The following is a 24,969-nucleotide window of genomic DNA, read 5'->3' on the forward strand; positions in this document are numbered from 1 at the left end:
TCCCCTGGTATGTTTCTAACTCTACCATTTGGGGCAAGTCAGCTTGAGCATGTCCCAAATTGTACATCTCTTCCCTCTCTTATTCCCACTCTTATAACAGGGCCAAAAATAGTAGTTACCAAATAACTGCCAAATATCAGTTAATACTTACAAGTGGTACAAGTGGTTAACATAGTGTTTACCACATTATAGATGCAATGTAAGTGTTAAATACAACAGAGAACTACTTGTTTAAAAAGATGATCACAACTGTATTTTCAAATAGGTACTTCAAAGAAATGGTATTACATAAAAAAATCTTTACGAATGAGTCATATCTTTATTTTCATTTTTATTTTTCCAAACGATGACCAATAGGAGAAGGTATTAAAAAAAAGGGGGCATGGGTGTGTCAAGTCTCTAGAATATTTAATAAGGGCTGGTGTGCTCCTGCAGATAGAAGAATCCGTAAGGAAGAACACTAAAGATGAAGATGGAGAGGAGGACAAGAACAGGTTGTGAATGAACATGTTTAAGGACTTAGAGTTCAATGCCCAATCAATAGAGAGCATTTTAATTTATTGACTGCTGTGAATAGATTTGCAACTTAGAAAGATAATCTTGATTATAGCATGAAAGATGAATTAGAATAAGAGGTCCTGAGGATGTGGTCAGCAGTTCTGAGACCACTGTGACAGTTCAGGAGATGTTCTGGGCCAGGAAAGTAAGAGGTCATTAGCGGTAAAGGATGTGAAAGGATCATGTTCCCATTCCAGTAGAAGATAGAACCTTTCTCATGACAGAATACCCAGTCTCCTCCTAGTGAGGAATTCATATACCTTGTAAAATGCTTAAACAATTTGCTGATAGATGTTAATGGTTAAAGATCCCTTCTAAGAAACATGTTATCCACTCATTTAGCTAATTGTCAGCCAAGAGTAATGGCATTTAAACACTGATCCTGTTTTGCTTATAGCCAACTTAGCATAGATTATCTGATCATTTTTTTTCCTTTAAGAAAATGTCCCAACTACGAGGGAATATTTGAATTGATCTTCTCTTGTTTCTTTCCTTAGATAAAACTGAAAGATAATCTGTGGGGAGCAACTGGGACTAGACTAAGTTACTGGAATTAAGACTTATTCTATGCATCTGCTCTCCCACAATATGGCGCTGGGAGAGGAGGAAACAGCTTCTACTCAGCTGCCTCCAGTTCAACCAATAAACTGTAGGACCTGCTCCTGATTGGAGGAGAGCAGCGTACTCGGCGTGTGGGTAGCAGAGTTGGGATTGGCAGAAGAGGACTATAAAGGAGGAGAGAGACAACATGCACCAGGAACATCTAGAGGAACATCTAAGAGGAACACCTGTGCAGCGCCTGAGAGAGCCGGCCGGCGGTGTGCCGCTCCCCCGCGGAAGTGGGGAATGTGGCAGGGGGAACCGCCCTTCCACGGAGGTGGAAGGGACGGTAGCCAACCCGGGAAGAACCAGCAGCAACCCCGGGGAGGGCCGAGCAGACAAAAGAACAGCGCAGGGTCCTGTGTCGTTCCTCCGCGAAGAGGGGGAGCGACATAATGGTGCTATGACTCGGATATGAAGCCTAGGCAGGGTTCAGTGTCGCTCCTCCATGAAGAGGGGGAGCGACAATAATCTGACACAGGTGTATCACTAAACTGTCAGAAAAGTGACAAAGAAAGCAAAAATTTGGATGAAAATGACGGGATCAGTTGGGGCAACTTGAGCTGAAAGTATTTACAGGATATCCATGTAAAGAGAAGGGAGAGAATGATAGAACATACTACTCAGTGAATACCTTATATGGAAAGCATAATAACAAGTATTTGAATATCTTTAATCTTAACTGACACCATAAACAAGAGTGTCAATTTGTTAAGTCAACAACAGGAGTCACTGTGCACTTACTCCTCATGTAGGATCTCTGTCCTTAATGTGTTTACTATGTGAATTAATGCTATAACTAGTACTCAGTGTTTTACACTTTATGTTCTGTGTGGATGCAAACTGTTGAAATCTTTACTTAATATATACTAAATTGATTTTCTGTATATAAAGATAGTTGAAAATGAATCTTGATGTGAACGGAATGGGAGAGGGAGTGGGAGTTGGGAGGGTTGCGGGTGGGAGGGAAGTTATGGGGGAAAAAGCTATTGTAATCTATAAGCTGTACTTTGGCAATTTATATTTACTAAATAAAAGTTAAAATAAAAAAGATGGTGTTTGAAACAGTTTCTGTGTATTTCATGCAGTGTGTTTATTGGGATACTGTAACAATGCACTAGATGAGTTGAATATTGGTTAAAAAATAAAGTAGTTCAAAATTACTGATATAGATCTTAAAATACTGCTTTATATGAAATAAGACACAAATTTATTTCTACACTTGATTTTCAAGGGGACTATGGTGGTTAAGGGATTACCTTGCAGCTCATTTGCACTAAGGGGCTTTCCAGGGAACACGAACCTTCCTTCAAATGGGTTTTCCTTCAGAAATCAACCATTATGCATTGTATTTATTCTTTCACTAATCTTTTCAGTAAATCGCTATTGAGCATTGGACACTGTTCTGGGTCCTGCAGATACACTGTGCATTACACAGACAAGGTCCTCTATTCTTCCCATTGTGATGTAGAGAAACAGCTCATCACATCAGGATTCAGCTGCTCCATTCTCATCAGTCCACCCTAATGAAAGTGGGCCACTTTCATATTTTATCTTCCTATACACACTCCTACACTATCCTTGTCCAGGAAATTTGAAGAGTTACTTTGAGAAAATATTGATAGAACCACAAAACTAGAAATTACCCTAAAAATTCGGCGAAACTTCTGAACAGAAGCCTAGTAAACATCAGACCAGTTTTCATTTTCTCTCATTCCAACCAAAAAAAGGTAGAGAAGTCTAGAGTTATCCCAGGAAAAAACTATCTACAATTTATTTATCTTGTATTTTGATCCTATTAGAGCTACAGAGGTAAAAGGTACACTCTGCCTTCAAAGTACTTGTGATCTAGCAGGTAAGAGAAAGGAGCAGGGTCTAGCACTGTGGCACAGGCTAAGCTGTACCTGTAACAACGGCATCCCTTAGGAGCACTGGTTCAAGCCCTGGCTGCTCCATTTTGGATCCAGCTCCTTGCTAATGCTCCTGAGAAGGCTGCAAATGATGGTCAAGTACTTGAGCCCCTGCTACTCATGTGGGAGACCAGAAGAGAGTTCCAAGCTCCTGCCTTGAGCCTGGCCCAGCCCAACCTGCTTTAGCCATTTGGAGAGTGAACCAATGAATGGGAGCTCTCTCCCTCCTTCTTCCCTCTCCCTCTTTCTGTAACTCGGCCTTTCAAATAAATAAAACAAATCTTTAAAAAAAAGGAGTAATAAGTAAGTAGAGTGGTAATATGAAAGGCAGTTATTAGATTAATTTCTGGAGTGGTAAATTTAGTTACAAGCTAGGTTGATTTGGTTATTGAAGGTGAGGCAGGATTAAATTATAAATCTGAAACTAAAACTGTCATAGATCTGCATATCAGTTCATCCTTTAAGTTTACCTGGCATACTGATCCTCCACAGAATGTGTGGCATTATCCAGCGAGAGATCAGCTTTCTATGAATATGGAACAGGTGCTCAGAACATAAGAATGCTTAATTCCATGGTCTTTGGTTCAGAGTCCAAGAAACTCGACTACCTGACACTGGATAATGTGAATAGGGAGACTGTATATTAAGATGACAGCAGGAAGTTTGTTTTGAGCCACATCATTACAACTCTATTAAGCTCTGTTCTCACCATGTGCTGTCGACAGGTGAAATAAGAGAGGAAAAAACATTGATCACTCTCCACAACCAGCTCATAAACAGTTTAGAACTAATATACATAAACTAGGAAATAATGTCCCAATCAAAATAAATTCAGTACTAGGTTTGGCCTGATATCTTGCATATATTCTCTGTTACAAATATGGTCTAGTAGGTAATACTATCTTAATTTTTGCATATGGGAAAAACTTCCACAGAGGTTTAGAATTGAGCTTAAGTTCATAAAAGTAGGGTTTTTTTTTTTCTTAAAGTAGATTCCCTACCTGTCAACTCTTAAGATTAAACATGCTGTGTGCTATCTTTGTGCTCGTATCTTGTTATCTATGAACTATTTTTTGTCAGAAAAATAAAGATGCTGGCTTAGAATCGGTCAATGGTTACCTCTTGGGATAATCTGAGTTTTCTGAAACAAAAAACAGATCATTGGACCTCTACAAAAAGATTTTGTCTCATGAGATGTGAATAAGTAAAATGTTCAAGAATCAGAATTTTATAATTTTACAAGAGGCTCCAAGTGATGTCCACACAGCTGTTCTCCACAAACAGGTAGTTAGGAAAGAATAAATTAGCACCTCACCTCTTTAAAAAGGGTCCAGCAACCAGCAAGCTGACATAATAAAAAGCTGGACATAAATAAAATGCTTGGGCCCCACCTCAGATTTTTCAGGTCAGAATCTATATGTTAATAAGAGCCTCAGTTGATTTATATGCACAGTAATGTTTGAGACATATGGATGATTGTTTCACGGTTAAATTCTATAGTCCTCACACTAGCAGCTGTGGAAACCCTAAGAAAAAAGTGAAAGTGGTTAACTTAATTGATAAAATCCTAAGGGAGGACGCTGAACTACAGCTGGGCAGGATTTGTGCTGACAAATAGGAAGGGGAAAGTGTTTGGCATTCTGGAAAATACCATCACTAACAACACAAAATGGCTTTAAACCCAGAGATTCACAGGCTAGTGAGGAGGTGGAGTTGTGAATCTTATTTTCTTACCTCTCATTCAGGGACACACCTACATGCCTTTGGTAAACTTCCTTTTCTTCAGTCTCTTATCTGTAAAATAAGCATGCTGTATGAAACTCTCAATTCTATGAACAGATACCCCAGCGGATGACTCTTTTTCAAGGAAAGCAATTATTTTGAAACCGCTGCTTTGCTATGTCCAGGCTATCTGATGTGTTATGAACATACAAAGGTAACTGTGGTGAGGTTATTGAAAGCTTAATTTTCATTCTGAATTTTAAAAACCGTCTTCATTAGCATTGCTGACTGACTGGTTATGAGGACGTAGCATGATGTTAGCTCTGTGAGGGAGGAGGACAGGATCGGATAGGATGAGATGGGATGGGATGGGACGGGACAGGACAGGTGCCAGCACTGTAGCATAGTGTGTAAACTTGCCACCTACAGTGCCAGCATCCAATATGGATGCTGGTTCTAGTCCCGACTGCTCCTCTTCCCCTCCAGCTCTCTGCTACGTCCTGAGAAAACAGTATAAGATGGCCCAAGTGCTTGGGCCCCGGCACCCCTGTGGGAAACCCAGAAGAAGCTCCTGTCTCCGGCCGTTGAGGCTAATTGAGGAATGAACCAGTGGAGGGAAGACTCTCTCTCTCTCTCTCTCTCTCTCTCTCTCTCTCTGTCTCTTTCTGCCTCTCTCTGCCTCTCTATCTGTAACTCTGACTTCCAAATAAATAAATAAATCTTAATAAAAAAAAAGAATAGAATAGAACGGGCAGTACTAGAAGGCACTCACCTTTGCTCTACAGAGGCCTGAAAGCATAATGGCCAACCCAGGAAGTGATTGGAACACTCCCAGGGCAAGCAGAAGCACAGCTGGCAGTGATGCGACACTTGGACACAGAGCTGGGACACCTGTGCTTTTGCTGCTCCTTTTTTTTCTCTCAGGACAGTGATGAGAGGGCTCATAACACATGTGCTAAGGCCAGAGCAAGAAATGCAATTAAAACTACACTTTAAAGGAGTAAGGAGTGAGGGGGTGGTGTTTGGTACATCAGTTAAGTTCTTGCTTGGGACGCCAGTATCCCATGTGGAGGCCCTGCCTGGTTCCAAGTATTGACTACTCTGCTCTGATTCAGCTTCTTGCTAATGCAACCCTAGAAGATAGCAGGTGATGGATCAAGAACTTTGGTGCTTATCACTCACATGGGAGACCCAGACGGAGTTCCAGGCTCCTGGCTTCAGCCTGGCCCAGCCCTGGAAAATTTCTCTCTCGCTTGCTCTCTTGGAGAGAGAGACGGAGAGGGAGAGAGAGCGAGAGTGAGAGAGAGAGAGCAGGAGAAAGAGAGATAAAAAGACAAAAGTTCTACAGGGAAGATCACTGTAGAATAATCCACATGTCAGGGAAAAGGATACATCTCTATAGCAAGAGCAGGCAGCTGAGGTTCACCTCAGCACAGGACTAGAACTTGATGGCAGACATCAGCTGCCTTTTTATTCATTGCATTATATTTTGTATGACAAGTAGTTTTGTACACCTTTTCCCAACCCTTCAGCCTAAATAGGTTCACCTTAAATTATCAAATATATCACTGATATGTTGCCCTTATAAAAATGAAGGTAGATAATTTGAACAAATAAATTGCCATTAATAAATTTATTTAAGCTTATGCAACCGAACACATTAGATATTTAACAGGTGTGAGATAAAGATTGAATTGTGAGAAATAAAGGGTATAACTAAAGAATCTTGCATTTTTAAGTAGTTATGCATAAAATAATCAGCTCCAAGACTTGCATAAATTAATTCTACCATTCCCTTCTTAAATTCCCCAGGGTTGGCAAGATCCCATCAGCCTCCCAGTTTGCTCTTAAATGTCACTACAACCTCTGTTTAAAATTACAACCTAATTACAACATACACATTTGGGGACACTTTTAAGTTAAGAATTTGTGCAAATTTAACAAATGAAACTAGATGAACTGAAGCAAAGAGAACCACATGAGAAACATAATGTAGATACAGAGATAAAAAAAATTAAGCAATATTCCTGACATTTTCTCCTCTAGAATTAAGTGTTTATCAAGGCTGCACACTGCAATAATGGTGACTAATGTTGCATGGTATAATGGAAAATGATTGAGTGATATATTAAAGCAGCAGCTATATATCTGAGTGTGTACTTAACAGCTTGGCTGATTTTAATACATGCCATAATTACAGATACTAAACTGGTAGGTTTAGCTAAAAATGGTTAAGAAATCACTGAACATGGCTAAATCTTTTTCATCTTAATACCTCTTTCCCCTATGAACATGCAAAATAATTTTTCTACTCTTCAGTAAAAATGACTTTGATAGAAAAGGTCACTTAAGCCCTATAACAGTTCCATAGGAGCTTTGCCAATTAAGGGTCCAAACACAACTTCATTATCCTGATGGAGCGAACATAGAACTCACATTGGTTTTCTACAGCATCCTATGCCTTGGGGACTTGGATAGCTTGATATGTCACTCACATCGCAAACTGCAAGCCAATATGAAATGAGCATTTATGCAGCTCTTGCATTTCAGACTTTATAACGTAATTGTAGTCTTTTGCTGTTCAAAATAAACAAAGCTTTTTTCTCCCTTGTAAGGAAGTTTCACTTCATTTTAAACCAATTTCCACCCCCCTCTAATCTGTGACAAAGAAGTAGCCATTGACTTCCTAATTTTAATTCTTCCCAATAAGCCAATCTAGCAAAAGAAACCCATGCAAGTAAATGAACTTATGGCAATTATCTACTAAAATAATTATATTTGCCTAATGACTTTCATAACCAAATTGGACTATGTTCCTTAGTAAATGTTTAAAACTTAAAGGTAGATTAAAATCCCTTAAAAAGACCATTCTTTAAACTACTTTGTGTGTGTTGTCTGTGTGTCTGTATACATTCTTGATGATATTAAAGTAACATTATATTTCCTTGAATGTTAAAAGTGTAAATACCAGAAATGAACACACTCGGGTGAAAGCTTCAACATTTAGTGGAAAATGCACATTTTCCCACAGCATCTTTGAAGCTCCCTCATTTCAAATAGCTCCAGTGTGTGGCTACATAATCATTCACTGTTCCCAATACTTTGTTTTCCTGGGATTGTAGCAATTTCCTAAACCTTCAGTAATTTTCTTTGATTTTTCACACACTTTCAAGCTATTTTAAGAAAGAGCCAATTCTGCTTTTAAAATGGTAGTTTTATTTTTTGGTTTCTTTCTTCACTTTCCCTTGGTTGACCACAAAGTTAACTCTATCTCATAATAACTGACAGTCATAATTTCCTAGTCAAATCTACAATAGTTTGTCATAATATTTTCATAACTAATTAATATAACATGTTGACATGTTAATAGGTAAACCTTAATAATAAAATCTCTTGGTTACCTTAAACGTCACAGATGTCTGATACATGCAACATTATAGGTAAAAATAAGGCATTATTTCTGTGTAGAACATCTGAAAGATATATAGAAAGACCTAAGTCATACACAATTTCTATATGTTTCAATGCGTTTGTTTCCAGGCTGGATTTGCATTGTGATTTTTGTAATTTTTTTAAATCAAGTAATGGACTTTTATAACCACTATAATCTGACTTGGTTATGTACAACTGTGATGGAAATTAATTTAGAAATTCAAAAATTTATCTAAGAACTGTGAGACTGTTGGAGACATGTATGTGTATGTGTTATCACAAACAAAGCTGCTAAAAAATTCTCCTACATGTCTTTTGGTCACCATAAGCACTCCCTTTTGTAGGGCAGACGCTCTAAAGGAGAATTGCAGGGTTTTTGTGTATATATATTCTGAAACATTTTTCAAAATGTTATGGATTAGCAGTCTACAAGAGCTATGTATACTGGAGAAAAACTGGTACTCCCAGATTATTGATTCATTATAATTATTATTTTGAATGCATGTGGGTATGAGGCATATTACTTTTCAGCTGGTCTTTAGAAAAGGAAAACACGTAGAAAAAGTAAGATAGTACATACCTGACTACAGTTCTTCTTGTCTTAAACTTTCAAGATATGGATTATTGACAACCCAGATGCTTTCCTATTGCATTTTTAATATAAAAGTGTTAAGTCTATATCACAGCATGAAAATATTATATATCTATATCTATATCTATATATATACTGTTTTCCATAATTGGAATAGTTTTTATCAAATGGTGAACTGTAAATCAAATACACAAATAAAGCAAATCAATCATGTTTGATAGCAAATCATTGTAAGATCAGCGATAACTAGCAGGTAACTGATTCTCCTTTTCTAGTTCCATTCAGTGTTTACAAACTCTGCAGGAACACAAGGTCACATTTATCCTAGGTGTGTCCCTTTCCTATAGCCCATCCAAATTTTAAGTAGTTTCTTAGAAGTAAAAGCAATAACTAAAATTTATTTTATTTTAAAATCTAATCAATGGGCCAGGGAATGTGGCCAAAGACCCTGTGGACTGACCCATTCACCCAAACTATTTCCTAGGCTTTAGTGAAAAGGAATTCTAGGTTTGGCCCATGGAACATTTCTGGGACACCATGCTACCCTCTCCCTAAAGTCTTACATTTCTATCTCCCTCCATCATCCACCATGTCTCCCAGGTTTATGTGATGCTACAATCTATCACTAATGTTTGAGTTGCGTTTTATGTAAACCAGAAGGCAAAGTAATGAAAAAGAAGGTCTCCTTTGATCTGCTAAAGAAATCATTTGGGCCGGCGCCGCGGCTCACTAGGCTAATCCTCCGCCTTGTGGCGCCGGCACACCAGGTTCTAGTCCCGGTCGGGGCGCCGGATTCTGTCCCGGTTGCCCCTCTTCCAGGCCAGCTCTCTGCTGTGGCCAGGGAGTGCTGTGGCCAGGGAATACGGTGGAGGATGGCCCAAGTGCTTGGACCCTGCACCCCATGGGAGACCAGGAGAAGCACCTGGCTCCCAGCTTTGGATCAGTGCGGTGCGCCGGCTGCAGCGGCCATTGGAGGGTGAACCAACGGCAAAGGAAGACCTTTCTGTCTTTCTCTCTCACTGTCTGTAATTCTACCTGTCAAATAAATAAATAAAATCTTAAAAAAAAAAAAAAAAAGAAAGAAAGAAAGAAAGAATTTGGTAGTGGCTACTGTCCAAGCAGACTGGACACGACTGCTCAACATGACCACCCTCTAGGTTGGTCTAAATATTTGCTTGGTGATCCTGAGGTACTATGGTTAAGAAAACTATCAGGCAAGCTGACCTATACAGGTGTCTTCCTAGCCTAGTACCGATTAAAGGCCACAGAGAATCCAAAACCTGAACTTTAAATTTTGTCATTAATAAAACCCCTTGTAGGCCGGCGCCGCGGCTCACTGGGCTAATCCTCCGCCTTGCGGCTCCGGCACACTGGGTTCTAGTCCCGGTTGGGGCGCCGGATTCTGTCCCGGTTGCCCCTCTTCCAGGCCAGCTCTCTGCTGTGGCCAGGGAGTGCAGTGGAGGATGGCCCAGGTGCTTGGGCCCTGCACCCCCATGGGAGACCAGGATAAGTACCTGGCTCCTGCCATCAGATCAGCGCGGTGCGCTGGCCACAGCACGCCGGCCGCAGCACACCGGCCGTGGCGGCCATTGGAGGGTGAACCAACGGCAAAGGAAGACCTTTCTCTCTGTCTCTCTCTCTCACTGTCCACTCTGCCTGTCAAAAAAAAACAAACAAACAAACAAAAAAAAAAACCTTGTATTCATTATTCATAATTTAATTTGAATTAACTGTAGTCCAAGTTCAAGGAGCTAGTGAGTCCCCTCCTGCAGCTCCAGAAAACCATCAGACATACACTTGACTCTAGAACAAGTCAGGACATTACCAATAAAACCTTGAAAAGCTAATGCTCTGCTCCAAAAGAGACCAGGGTCCCAATCTTGATGGATTTAATGCCAACCTCACACTTCTCCTAATGCACATTTCACAGAAGACTAGAAAACATACACACACACTCATACACACAATTGGGCCAGTTAACCTGTGAAATACTATGCTTAAAAAAGTTACTGAAATCATCTCCCACAATCTCATAGTTCTTAGAATAATTCTGAATTTCTAAATTAATTTATATCACAATTATACATAACCATGCCAGGTTATAGTGGTTATAGAAATTCATTACTTATTTTTAAAGAAAAATACAAAAAAAACAAAAAAAAAAAAAAAGGTAAATTTAGCCTACAAACAAATTGCCTAAGCATCTGCCCACCTGGTACAATTTGAGGGAAGATAAAAATTATTTTTATTGTTTTCAGTCTTTCACTCTAGAAAAATTTTACCCATCTACCTACCAAAGTGTCTAACAGTTGATACTTCAAGGTTGACCTTGAGTGAACCATTTCAAATATCATTCTCCTCTCTCTCTATCTCTCCCCTCCTCCCTACCCCCTTCATCTCTCTGCCTTTCAAACAAATAAATATAAAAAATATTTTCCCTACTTGCCTGGAGACTACTTGAGGGAAGACAACATAACTATAGTAAACAGAGACTGAGATCTATGACTAAAATTTGTGATTTCTTAGTATAACTACTTTCCACTGGTTGCCACAATTCATGGCTTGATGATGTGGTTTATTAACCCTACTTAAATTTTCTAATTTGAGAACACTTTCAGATTATACAAATCTTTTTTATTTATTTGAAAGGTAGTTACAGAGAGGCAAAGGCAGAGAGAGAGAGAGAGAAAGAGAGGTGTCTTCCACCTGTTGGTTTACTCCCCAAATGGCTGCAACAGAAAGAGGAGTGCTGACCTGAAGCCAGGAGCCAGGAGCTTCTTCCAGGTCTCCCACGTGGGTGCAGGGACCCAAAGACATGGGCCATCTTCTACTGCTTTTTCAGGACCTACCAGAGAGCTGGATTGGAAGAGGAGCAGCTAGGACTAGACCTGGTGCCCATATGGGATGCCGGCACTGCAGGCAGCAGTTTTCATCTGCTAGACCACAGCGTTGGCCCCAACAAACTCTTTTTTTTTTTTAACTCACTTTTTCCCTAGACTTGATATCTCAAGGGTAATTTTGGGGTCCAAAAGATATTTATCGGTTTATCTCCAGTATCTGAAACCTTATTTTTATTTCTCAGTTTCATATCAATGTACTAATTGTTTTATTCTATGTGTTTTCCCAGGAAATTCTAACAATGTTTTAAATTAAATTCATAAATTTAATATAGTTCATTTCCTGTTTAGTATTTTGATTAACTTATAAAATAAGATCTCCCCTAATACTTTTTTATAAAACTAGCAGTATTAAAACTATAAATATAGTGATTCTTAAATTATTTTAAATTTCCCAATATAAAATATAGTATTAATAAATTAGAACTTTAAAAAACTACTCAATATCATAATTTAAATTAGAATCACAATGCTAATTTTTTAACCAAAAAGGCAAATTCTCTTAAGCATTACAATTAATTAAAATATGCAATTAGCAAAAATTCCTTCTTAACACAAAAACATTAATGCTATGGGTGTGATTCTGTTAAAAATGTTTACGCTTAATCCTAAATCTTTCTGTGATCAAGGATGTCAAGAAAACAATTATGTCACCCTGTGCCTTCTCAGAAGACCAGGTTATAGAAAAACTGGAAATACAGGCCACGAGTATGAGATCTACAGCTAAAATATCCTCTGTGATTTTTCTCACAATCCCAACAAAACAGGCTGACTTCCATCTTTGGCTCACGGTCGAATTGCCCTTAAATTAAAGTTGGAGGGGAGTAATGTAACCCACTTTTCTTTGCTTGAGTCACAGAGACAAACTAGTTTCTATGAATTTGTTAGGTCGACAAAATTGGAGACAGAGACACTAAAATTTAATTCAGTGATGTAGAGGCCTAGGTGGAAGGTTGCAAATTTATGGAGAAAAAAAAAATGTGGCAGGGTGTGAGAATGACAAGCTGTGGTCCTCTTGGTGGTTTTAGATTTATTGATAATTGTATTCTATAAAAGAAAGCCAGAGTTTCCTGGTGATCTCACTGATGATAGCTATATTCTTGGAAATCTGTGAGAAACAACCTCTGCTCAAAATGAACACTGATGGTTGAGCTGTTTGATGCACTAGATCCCCCTAGAGTAATTCAACCCCTTCTGATGCTTCAATTATCTGCAATAAAAGCCTAGAGGGGACTCCAGACTGTCGGGTATATAGTAGGCGATTAGACCTGATTTATGGATAAGAGGGTCCTTGGGGAGGTCTTCAGCCTCCTGCTATAATTCAGATTCTTTGCAAAATAACCACTATGTTTTTTGTAATTGATTATTATATAATTTAACATCACTTTGATTCTCTGTTCTATTGTATCTCAAATATCAAGTAAATCTTTAAAATCAAAGAAATTGTTACATAGCTATGGAAATCGGGATTAGGGTGGGGTTACACGTAATACAAGGTCAATGGTTTAAAGTGGGTGGGAGAGGCTGGCGCTATGGAACAGAGGGTTAAAGCCCTAGCCTGAGGCAACAGCATCCCATATGGGTGCCAGTTGTAGTCCCGCTGCTCCTCCTCTGATCCAGCTCTCTGCTATGGCTTGGGATAGCAGAAGAAGATGGCCCAAGTCCTTGGGCCCCTCCACCCACATGGGAGACCCGGAAGAAGCTCCTAGCTTCGGATTGGCCCAGCTCCAGCCATTGCAGCCATCTGGGGAGTGAACCAGCAGATGGAAGACCTCTTTCTCTCTGTAACTCTGTCTTTCAAATAGATAAAATAAATCTTTACAAAAAATAAATAAAGTGGATGGGAAACAGACTTTGTTATCGTAAGGAAGAGTCATTAACTCTGTAAGGACCATTTATGAGTGGACATTTGCTGAATTTATGAGAACAGTAAAGAATGTGTAAAATGAACAGTAGATATAACTTAAGGTATAAAAATAGAGTCTGATGCTCTCTCATCAGAGCCAAGCCACCAGCCTTGCTGTGAGCATGTCTCTCATTCCTCCCTATGCCGATGCCTCCCACACCTTCAGGAACCCCTGGACCTGCTGGATCTGGCCTCCAGCAGTTCTTGATGTCACTAGCCAAAATGAAGAAGCCTGAGGAACATATGTGTTCATGGGGAGAAGGAGAGGCCATGTGCAGGGCACAAGAGAGAGAAGATGACTATGGGGATAGTCTAAACATGATGGGGGTTGGAGCCAAATAAAGAGGGGAAGGTGAGCTAGCTTGGTAAATAGACAAACTTTATTGTGTAATCAGGCAAGATACAGTGGGCATTTAGATGTTAGTTTTGGGAAGGTGGGCATTTGGCATAGTGGTTAAGATATCTGGCTTGGAGTGCTCACATCTCATACTGGAGTGCCTGAGTTCAAGTCCGGCTTCAGTCCCAGTTCTAGTTTCCTAATAATGCAGACACTGGGAGGCATCAGTTGATGGCTCAAGTTTTGGATTCTTGCCATTCATAAGGGAGACCCAGACTGAGTTCTAATCTACTGGCTTTAGCCTGGCCCAAACTAAGTTGTGAAAGGCAGGTTGGCAGTGAATCAGCAGATGGAAGATTTCTCATTTTCTCTGTCTCTCTGCTTTTCAAATAAATAAAATAAACAAAATATATAAAGTTGTAAAAATTTAAAAAACCAAATATTTAAAAAGAATTAGCCAGAGTTTTGGATTTTGTGCTGGAAAAAAGAAGCCATCTAGATCAGCTGTTATTACAGGATAAAGAATTTGTTCATTTAACTGCTTTATTAAAATTACTTTAATTGCTAATAAAGTTCTTTATAGAAAGAAAAATGTAGATACAAGTAAACAAAAATATTTTCTGTGCTATGATTTCCAGATATGGGAACATAGAAATGGTCAGCACTTAGTAGTTATTAGAATGGTTTGGCCACAATTTCCTTTGGTGACACAAAAGGTTTTTTAGCACCTTTCTTCTCTACTTGTGATATATATAAATACACACACACACACACACACACACACACTGTAGATGACAGAGGAAACAGAGGATTAATTTTCTTTGGGGTTATGAAGCTTATAGTAAAAAAGACAAATCCTATTTTTGCATAATATGTAATTATTTACTAGTATGTGGCCACATTAGAGAGAAAGTTTGCAATCTCAAATCAATACAGATAGTAATTGCCTCTCTTGAGAGAAGTCCCAGAAACTAGAACAGGAGATAAGGGATGTTTGTTTTGTTTGTTATTATTTTTGTAATCACAAGAATTTTAGTTGCTGTCTCACGGTTCTCAGTTTCATGTTCTTTTTTCTTTCATCAATGCAAAGTTTTATTATTTCCTACAACAGATTCTTATTTCCTAGATAATGATTTCATGCCACAGAAAACATACTACACATACACAGAGAAATACACTCATGCATGGCAACAACCGGTAATACCCTTTCAATCTTGCCTTTTCAAATGGTAGTTTATAGCAATAGCATTAGTTTGGAGTCTCCCATTTTATATAGACTTGCCACATTGATGGATAATAGTGTCTTCGCAAAACTAAAGTTTTCTCTAGTTACCAAAAGAAAGTAACTTCAAAACAGTTACACTTTCATTATTTCTTTCCTCTCCAGCAATTGTTCCAATAAAAACTGTGAAATACAATTTGGCTTAGCAAAACCTATGAATGGCAATGCTTTCATTGGATTTCTGCTGTCTGTGTCTCTGATTCTTTCTGTATAGTAGAGGGAATTTGGTAGGATTCAAATACCCAAAAGTATTTCACATTCAGAATGGAAATATTGTGTGAATTATATTAACAGGAAAATTATGAATGCTAAAAACAGTAATAGGAAGAAGGGATATGCAGGAGAGAGGGTATGTATAATCAGTGAAAAGATTATAATAGGTTATAAAACCAATTTAGTTATAGATAATATTATACTCACTAAAGAACTTCAGGTGGCTTAGATTTCTGTGTAATTTTGTGATTAAATACATATCAATCAACCAATAAGTCAATCAATGGGCAGGTATTTGGTATAGTAGTTTAGTCACAGCTTAGGATATCCACATCCCATATTAGAGAGCCTAGCTCAGGTCCTGGCTATCCCATTACTGATCCAGTTTCCTGTTAATATGTGCCCTGAGAGGCAGCAGGTGATGGCTCAAGTACTTGGGTCCCTGCCAGCCATGTGAAACCTAGATTGACTTCTGGGCTACTGATTTTGATGTACCCCAGCCCTCCAGACTTTTGTGGATATTTGGAGGGTGAACCAATGGCTGACAGATTTCTCTCCATCTATTTCTGTTTCTCTCTCTCTCTCTCTCTCTCTCTCTCTCTCTCTCTCTGCCTTTCTGCCTTTCATAGATAGAAGGCCTATGAATCCATTGCAGCTTGACTTCTCTGATTATGACATGTATGAGTAGACAGGATATTGTTCTCAGTTGTTGAAATAGAAAAAAAAATGGCATCCCTGACTGTGCACCCAGCCTTGTGGCAGTGGTTTCAGAATACCTGTTATATGTCAGGAAATCATTCCCTTCCGGACTGGATTATGGCAGAAACTCACATGTAGTGTTCTAATGCTAGAGACTTGCCCAGAGCCATTAGCAGGTGGTAGATGCATAGTGAACTAAAGCAAGTGCTGCAAGAGTTGGACAAACAAAATGTTATATACAAGGCTGGGACTCACAGGCTATTTGATGAAGTTTTTACTGCAGGTATGTAAGATCCTGTGCTGCAGAATGCTCCCTCTGCTGTTTTGCCCCTGTTGGCAACACCAGCCCTGTACATGGGACAACCTATCACTGTGGTTATGCATAGCGTTACTTATTTGGGAGAGCCTGAATCTATGCACTCAGAAGGGTACGTGAGTCATGAATAGAGAGAAGAAAGAAGGTAAAAGACCAACTGAGCATTACTCCAGGTGTAAGTCCATGGGAACATGTGCTGAACATCTCCTCCCTCTTTTATTTCCACTCTTATTTTTTACAGGGATAAATTTTCAATTGGATGTAAACACCTAAGACTAATTCTGTGTTAAGTAAAGAGTTCAACCTTTGGTATTAAGTAGAAAAAGAAAATGCTAAAAAGAATAAAATAATAAGCTGTTCCTCAACAGTCCGGACAAGGGCTGGGCAAGTCATTGCATCTCATAGTATCAGTTACACCTCTACAAGTTTCCTTTTAGGTGCTCTGTTAGTTGTCACAGATCAAGGAGAACATATGATATTTGTCCCTTTGGGACTGGCTTATTTCACTCAGCATGATGTTTTCCAGATTCTATCATTTTGTTGCAAATTACTGGATTTCATTTATTTTTTACTGCTGTATAGTATTCTGTGGAGTACATGTCCCATAATTTCTTTATCCAGTCTTCTTTTGACAGGCATTTAGGTTGAATCCATGTCTTAGCTATTGTGAATTGAGCTGCAATAAACATTGAGATGCAGACAGCTCTTTTGTTTGCCAATTTAATTTCCCTTGGGTAAACTCTGTGGAGTTGGATGGCTGGGTCCTGTGGTAGTGCTATATTCAGATTTCTGAGGAATCTCCAAACTGTCTTCCATAGTGGCTTTATCAGTTCACATTCTCACCAACAGTAGATCAGTGTGCCCCCCCCCCACATACCCCATATCCTTACCAGCATTTGTTATTAGTTGATTTCTGTATGGAAGCCATTCTAACCAGGGTGAGGTGAAACCTCATTGTGGTTTTCATTTGGATTTCCCTGACAGCTAGTGATCCTGAACATTTTTTCATGTGTCTGTTGGCCATTTGGGTTTCTTTTTTTGAAAAATGTCTATTGAGGTCCTTGGCCCATTTCTTAAGTGGGTTGTTTTGTTGTTTGGAGTTTCTTCATCTCTTTGTAGATTCTGGTTATTAATCCTTTATCAGTTGAATAATTTGCAAACAATTTCTCTCATTCTGTCAATTGCCTCTTCACTTTCCTGTTTCTTTTGCCATACAGAAACTTATCAATTTGATGTAATCCCAGTTGTTAATTTTGGCTTTGGCTGCCTGTGCCTCTGGTGTCTTTTCCAAGAAGTCTTTGCCTATACCAATATCTTGCAGAGTTTTTCCAATGTTCTCTAATAATTTGAAGGTGTTGGGTCGTAGATTTAGATTTTTTAATCCATGTTGAGTGGATTTTTGTGTAAGGTATAAGTTAGGGGTCTTGCTTCATACTTCTGCATGTGGAAATCATAAATCATAAATAAGATTGTCAATTGTTAAGTCAACAACAGGAGTCACTGTGCCCTAGCTCCACATTGTAGGACCTCTATCCTTAATGAGTTGTACTATGAGAATTAACAGTAAAACTTATTTTCAAACAGTACATTATACTTTGTGTGTGTGTGTGTGCAAACTGTTGAAATTTTTACTTAGTATAGAGTTGATCTTCTATATATAAAGATAATTAAAAATGAATTTTAATGAAGAATGGGATGGGATAGGGAGTAGGAGGTGGGAGGATTTTGGAGTGTGAGAGTTGGTATGGGGGGAAGAACACTATATTCCAAAAGCTGTACCTATGAAATTTATATTTATTAAATAAAAGCTTTAAAAAAAAGGACCAATTGAGCTCCTTTGAACCCATATGTAGGTTGACCTTCTGGAAGCAGGGTCATACAGAAAAAAATTAGATGGGCAAACTAATAAGATATTGCTATAACCATGGCAACAATTAAAACTGGAACAACGGGGGTCAGCGCTATGGCTCAGTAGCTTAATCTTCCACCTGCAGCACCAGCATCCTATATGAGCACTGGTTCTAGTCCAGGCTGCTTCTCTTCCGATCCAGCTCTCTGCTATGGCCTGGGAAGCAATAGAAGATGGCCCAAGTCCTTGGGCCCCTGCACCCATGTGGGAGACCTGGAAAAAGCTGCAGGTTCTTGGCTTGGATCAGATCAGCTCCATCCATTGTGGCCATTTGGGGAGTGAACCAGCAGATGAAAGACCTTTCTCTCTGTCCCTTTTTCTCACTGTCTGTAACTACCTCTCAAATAAATAAACAAAATCTTCAAAAAAAAAAAAACCTGAAACAATTGTTCTAGCCATTGAAAAAGTTTCAATTCATGTAAAGCACCCATGTAGCCACCAAGGATCTGAGAAGTATGGTTACAGGATCTTCAGAGACACCCTTAGCCATATGAAATGACCACTGACAACTGGGCATTTAAATTTGATTAACAGAGAGGCCCAGGTCCCTGATTTACAGGGCCAGGCAGAGACTTAGGCCTCAAGTGTAACTTGTTATCCACCGGCACCCTTTTAATGCTAAAAAAGTGCCATATTGGTTGACATGGGGATCAAACATACCTTGTTATATGGCAACCCTGAGAGATTTCTCAGGCCCCAAGTAGTGATAGATGGCTATGGAGTATCCTCTATCTAGGTAAAAGCAGTAAACCTGTCTTTGGGAATAGGTCATATACCATTTGGGAATATACTGTGTATATATCCCCAGGCCTGAGTACACACCAGGAATTGATGTTATATAGGGCTTTGGGCAAAAATCTATGGTGAGGGATTTCCAACTACATGTATGCATGGATAAATCTGTACTGAGGAGACCTTTTTCCCACCAACTATTACAACTACCCATGGCTAGGCAGTACAAATTTCCAGGGGATCATGAAGAAGTTACCAGAACCAAACAGTAACAAGAAAATATAGGCATCATTTGGCCTACACATAGCCCATTTAATTCAACAGTATGGCCTATAAGAATGTCAGATGTGACATGGCCAATTATGGTAGGTTTCTGAGAAGTTAATATAGTTGTCTCTCCCTTGCATTTGTCTGTTCCATTGGTGAGCAATATTATGGACTACCACAGACATGAACTCGGGACCTAGCATTATGTTTTAGATTTAGTCAATACCTTCTTTATTAATATATCTCCTGAGGGTAAGGACAGTTCATTATCACTTGGAACAGCTAGCAATGGACCTTCACTGTTCTTTCACTGATATAATTTCACTTTGTGTCACAGTTTGATAGTGACAGATTTGGCATGACGGCCATTATCTATAACAGTGCATATGTTCCATCATTTAGATGATGTGAGGTCAACCTTTACGCACTCTACTGAGCCATTTAAAGTCATGTGGTTGGGTGGCCGATGAGTCCAAAATGCAAGGACCAAGAATCTCTCAAATTCTTGTCTGGTAGGGTAAGATGCTGCTACAGAAAAGTTTTAGACCATTCTCACCCTAATGATCATACATCAGTTGCAGGAGTTTGTAGGATTATTGGGATACTGGAGAGTGCTTTTCCCACATCTGACACAAATTCTGAGGCCATTGCACCATTGGGTAAAGAAGAGAATAATATGGGATTGGGGTGAGCAAGAGTGACTAAGTGACTAAGTGAAATGTGCCCTCAACATGTTTGATTTTACCTGTACATTTGAGTTTGACACAGACATCATTAGAGAAGGGCTTGGTTGGGGACTTTGGTGGTGGTATGAAAGGTTAAAACAGCCATTGGATTTTGGTCTGAGTTGTGGAAAGGAGCATAGATTTGCTATTTCTTGATTGAAAAATAGCTTGCTTCTGTATACATCACTTTGATGGCTACTGAAAATATAATGGGCACCACCCCATCACTGTACTCACCTCTTAGCAGATATTTTGCTGGAAAAGAGATGGAACAATGAAACTACATAGTGGAATAGCACAAATGCCCACACTGGCAAAGTAGAAGAGTTAACTATAGCAATGGGGAGTTCAAAATTCAGTTGCAGGCTGAATTACAAGGGATTTGAGGCTTGCAACTTATTTAACTGACTGTACCCTCCCTGAGACTCTGGATGCTATGGAATCAGTACTTAGTCTGTACCAAGATGGGTCCCTGCTGATCCCTGGGGAGGCCTGATAACTCAGACAGATCTGGCAGAGGACACTCCATGAAGAAGGTCATGGTATCCTTCCAGCCTCCTATTGAAACAATTTGAGGGGAATCAGGTAATCACAAAATTAGTTAATGGGCTGAATTCCGAATGCTATGGCTGGACACTGTCAATGAGCCTTCACCCATTGTTATTTTATTTGCATAGACAGCTGGGCTATTTATCATGGCATAACTGTCTGGTTAGTGATGTGGAACATAGAAAATTAGACTATCATGAGCCAACATTTATGGGGCCAAGATATGAAGCAATACTAGTAGGAGATGTAACATCAGACGAAAATCACCATGTACCTTGTGATAGGTCATGCTCCCCTTTCTCATCCAGGGTATGATGAGGTTGATACACTAGCAAAGGTGCATTGGTTGAAAATGGCACCAAAAATGATGTTGCCCAATGGTTACATCAGTGGCTGCTACACATAGGACAAAGACAATGTAGGCTTCAGTAAAGGCCTGGAACCTACCTGGTACCCACCAGGAGGTTCTGGATACCTGTAAAAGCTATACTATCTGTTCCCAGGAGCATCCCCCTCTTAGTGCCAATGACCACCAGGACTGTGATGCAGGGGTGAGTTACTCTGAAAGGTGGCAAACATACTTTATCAGATCTTTGCAACAATATTTTGGGTACAAATATGCTGTTACCTGTGTAGATATGGCTATAAGACTGATTATTTTTGATATTTCCACTAGGCAACCTGACTAATGGGTAGTCCTGTATGCCTTGGAAAGATTATGTGCCAAGTATGGAAGACCACAGGTTATGTAGAGTGACCATGGTATCCACTTTATGGGCTTAGGAGTATAAAGTTGGGCTAAACATCTTGGTATTGACTGGAAATGACACACAGCGTATCATCCCCAAGGATCTGTATTTATGGAGTGATATAATGGCCTATTGAAGCAAGGCCACAGAAAGAAAACCAATGCCAGCTACCTGATAGAATGAACCAACAGACTGTGGACTATGTTATGGTTATTGAATGAATGGCCCCAGGAAGGAGCATGAGCCCCACCGTGGAGGCTTTGCTGCATTACTTAGCAGCACTCATTCAGTTGCAGGTGCTAGTCACTGACCTCTATTGAAATCACATTTTTGGAAGAGAAAACAATGTGTTGTTACATGTTCCCATGGCCCATGAACTGGGGAAATATGCCACCTGGCAGTGGCCATGGAAGTATGGAAATCCAGCAAGGCCTGGTTCATGTAGCTGTTGCCATAGGGAGCAGGAATAGAATGTGATCTGAAGTTGACACCAGGAGTAATGGCCACATGGCTCCCTGTGGTCATGGTACATTACCTACACAAGAAAGAGGCCACCACCTTGCTCCAGGACACATTTGTCTTAGATTTATGACCAATGCTAGCCTCTCCAATATCCCTACATGCTGTGGAGCAGCCAGTAAAAACTATACCCTATGGAGTCTGCTATAAGAGGCCAGGACAACCTCTTCTGCCAGCTGTAGTGTTATCAAAATATCAGTCCTGTGTATGAATCCTACCCAATGGTCAGGATTTACCATTGTTGGAGCCACTTTTTGTCTTATCCTTAGCTTGATGGCTACACACATGCTGGTGGACTGGGCACACATCTTTGCAACAGTAACCAAATAATCAGCTTGTTGAATGTGTACCATTACCTGTCAGCTCTGCAATTGTACTATCTTGGAAGGTTACTATAGTCACTGACAAAAACTGGACTTGGTTGGAAGGATGGAATTCTTCTGACCCATATGGAGTAACACCCTGACCCATGTGAAGATCCTAGTCAGGAAGAACTATAATAAAACCAGGCCATGGTTGGTGTATTCTGTGTGGGATGGTCTTGGATGGCTTTCTGCAAGTGCCAAAATGTGTAAAACAGCAGGGAATGGGTCTTAGGAGTAATGAACTGCTGTGTCTTCATGTATGACCATAAAACAAGCATGACTAATAATGGCTGAGGAAGAATCCCAAATTACACTGGGCATCTACCCCATATTGGCTCGTGGAGCCTATGAATGGCCTTATTGTGGGAGCAACTGAGACTAGACTAAATTACTGGAACTAAGACAAATTCTATGCATCTGATCTCCCACCATATGGCACTGAGAGAGAGTAAACAACTTCCACACAGCTGCCTCACCAATTCGACTAAGAAGCTGCAGGAGCTGATCCTGCTCCTGATTGGAGGAGAGCAGCATGCTCGGCGTGTGGGCAGCAGAGCATGGATTGGTGGAAGAGGACTATAAAGGAGGAGAGAGACAACATGCACCAGGAACATCTGAGGAACATCTGAGCAACCCCTGAGAGAGCCGGCCCGCGGTGTGCCGCTCCTCCGCAGAAGCTGGGAAAGCGGTGGGGGTGCCGCCCCTCCACGGAGGCGTGGGGGGGGGGGGATGGCAGCTAACCCGGGAAGGCGTCGTTCCTCCGCGAGTGGGGGAACAACACCTTATTTGTCCTACAGCTTGGTGGGACGCTGTATGTGGAGATGGTTCTACCTATCCAGGTGATGGGCTCAAAGTTTCACAGTTGCCTTGCCACTGGAAAGCCTTTAAAGTTAAGCACCATATAAAATGTATAGCATGGTCAAATTATCTACTTACCCTGTTCTCCCTAAACATAACCATCAGAGTCACTCAAACTGAAGCTATTGTATTGGTGCTACAACAGCCTATGCCTTCAGTGTGAGCGACCAGTTTTTAGACCTCTTAAACATGGAAGTATAGCTACTGAGAAAGGTTGTTCTACAAAACCATATGGCATTAGATATCCTTGCAGAAGACCAAAGTGTTGAATATCTATGTCAAAAACTGAATGTTGGGGCTGCTGCTGTGGCATAGCAGGAAAGCTGCCGCCTGCAGTGTCAACATCCCATATGGGCGCTGGTTCGAGACCCAGCTGCTCACTTCCAATCTAGCTCTCTACTATGGCCTGAGAAGGCATTGGAAAATGGCCCAAATGCTTGGGCCCCTGCGCCAGCATGGAAGAACTGGAAGAAGCTCCTGGCTCCTGGCTTTGGATTGGCCAGCTCTGGCCATTGTGGCCATTTGGGGTGTGAACCAGCAGATGGAAGACTTCTTCCTCTCTGCCGCTGTCTCTGCTTTGTGTAACTCTGCCTTTCAAATAAATAAATCTTTAAAAATAACAGAAAACTAAATGTTTTTTCAGATGCCAATAACAATGTAAACCAAGCCCTTGCTGCTTTAAAACATGAAATACCACACATCAAACAGCTGACTGGGTGGGATCTCTGATGGATGAATGGATGGCAGACAACCTTGTTCCCTGTATTTGGAATTGCATGCTCACTAACAGTTTGTTGCTGTGGAAGATATCTGACATGTATATTATGAGGCAAAGAACCTCGAAGGAGTGGAGTCTTGGAAAAATGAAGTCAGACTACTTCGCTGTCATCACCACTATAAACCCAGAAGCAGATGCATTTCTGCTAGTCAGCAAGCCCAGAAGCTGATACATTTTGTAACACTTTGGCTGCCCACCACCATTGTCTATAAGCATATATAAGATGCTGGGGACATAGCTGAGCATGGACTCTCTGTGTGTGTGCTCACTTGCTGCTGCAAGAATGAAAGCAAATCCTCTGTGTGTGTTACCATAAGAATAAAGAGGTATAAATCTGCAGTCAGCTCTGCAGTAATTCTTTTGCCTATCTGAATCTAGACCTGATCTTTATGGAACTGAGTGCCCCAAGTCTTCTGAATTTCCCAATTGCACAATTGCTAAAGGTGGCAAAATGCATTTAGGTAGAGGGTGTGGCATGGAAAATAGAATGTAGTAGTCTTCAGAAGTAAAGGACAACTGAGGGAAAATGGGAAAATGATTGTTAAATATTCCTATAGGAAGGAAAGTAGATGACAGTCAAAACAATGTGCAGGTTCAAGTGAGGCTGAACTTTTCTTGTTGTTGATTTCTTGGAGGATTTGCTGTTGTTATCATTTATTTGTTTGCGTACCAGAGAGATTTGAGAATGTTTTCAGACTGAAGATAAAGATTCAGTAGAGAAATATGAGGAGAGAGGGGAAAAAAGGAATAGGAAGAACAAAGGAAATAGGAATATAGACAAAAGATATTCTGCAAGGGAAAGCTATACCTCACACAGAATGAGAAATTGATTATCAAAGATGTAGATACCTGAAGAACAAAGAAGTAAAAGAAATCAGCTGCAGAAGTAGAAAAATTGAGCTTGAACAGAACAATGAGCAATTCATTCTCTAAGCCTGGAGCTGTCGGGTTGCACTTAACCAATAATAAACAACATGATTTTCAAGGCCAGAAGGAAGACATGAGTTGGAAGAGAGGAAGGAAGTTTGTCCTGAAGGATACTTCAAGCAGATAT

The 24,969-nt window shown here is 40.0% G+C and overlaps 1 long non-coding RNA gene across 9 annotated transcripts in view; it reads right to left on the bottom strand.

Moving 5' to 3' along the window:
• The window catches only part of LOC103347703 (uncharacterized), a 162,023-nt gene extending 156,223 nt beyond the window's left edge, over nucleotides 1-5,800 (bottom strand). For all 9 annotated transcript variants that reach the window (XR_016230491.1, XR_016230496.1, XR_016230492.1 and 6 more), the window contains exons 1-2: nucleotides 5,563-5,800; nucleotides 4,803-4,862 (exon numbers count right to left, since the gene is read on the bottom strand). This is a non-coding gene — a long non-coding RNA (uncharacterized LOC103347703). The remainder of the gene's footprint in view (nucleotides 1-4,802; nucleotides 4,863-5,562) is intronic.
• Nucleotides 5,801-24,969: the final 19,169 nt, after the last annotated feature.

The sequence above is a fragment of the Oryctolagus cuniculus genome, chromosome 2 (assembly GCF_051225735.1).
Source record: "Oryctolagus cuniculus isolate XC-2025 breed Fujian yellow rabbit chromosome 2, ASM5122573v1, whole genome shotgun sequence".
Lineage (NCBI taxonomy): Eukaryota > Metazoa > Chordata > Mammalia > Lagomorpha > Leporidae > Oryctolagus > Oryctolagus cuniculus.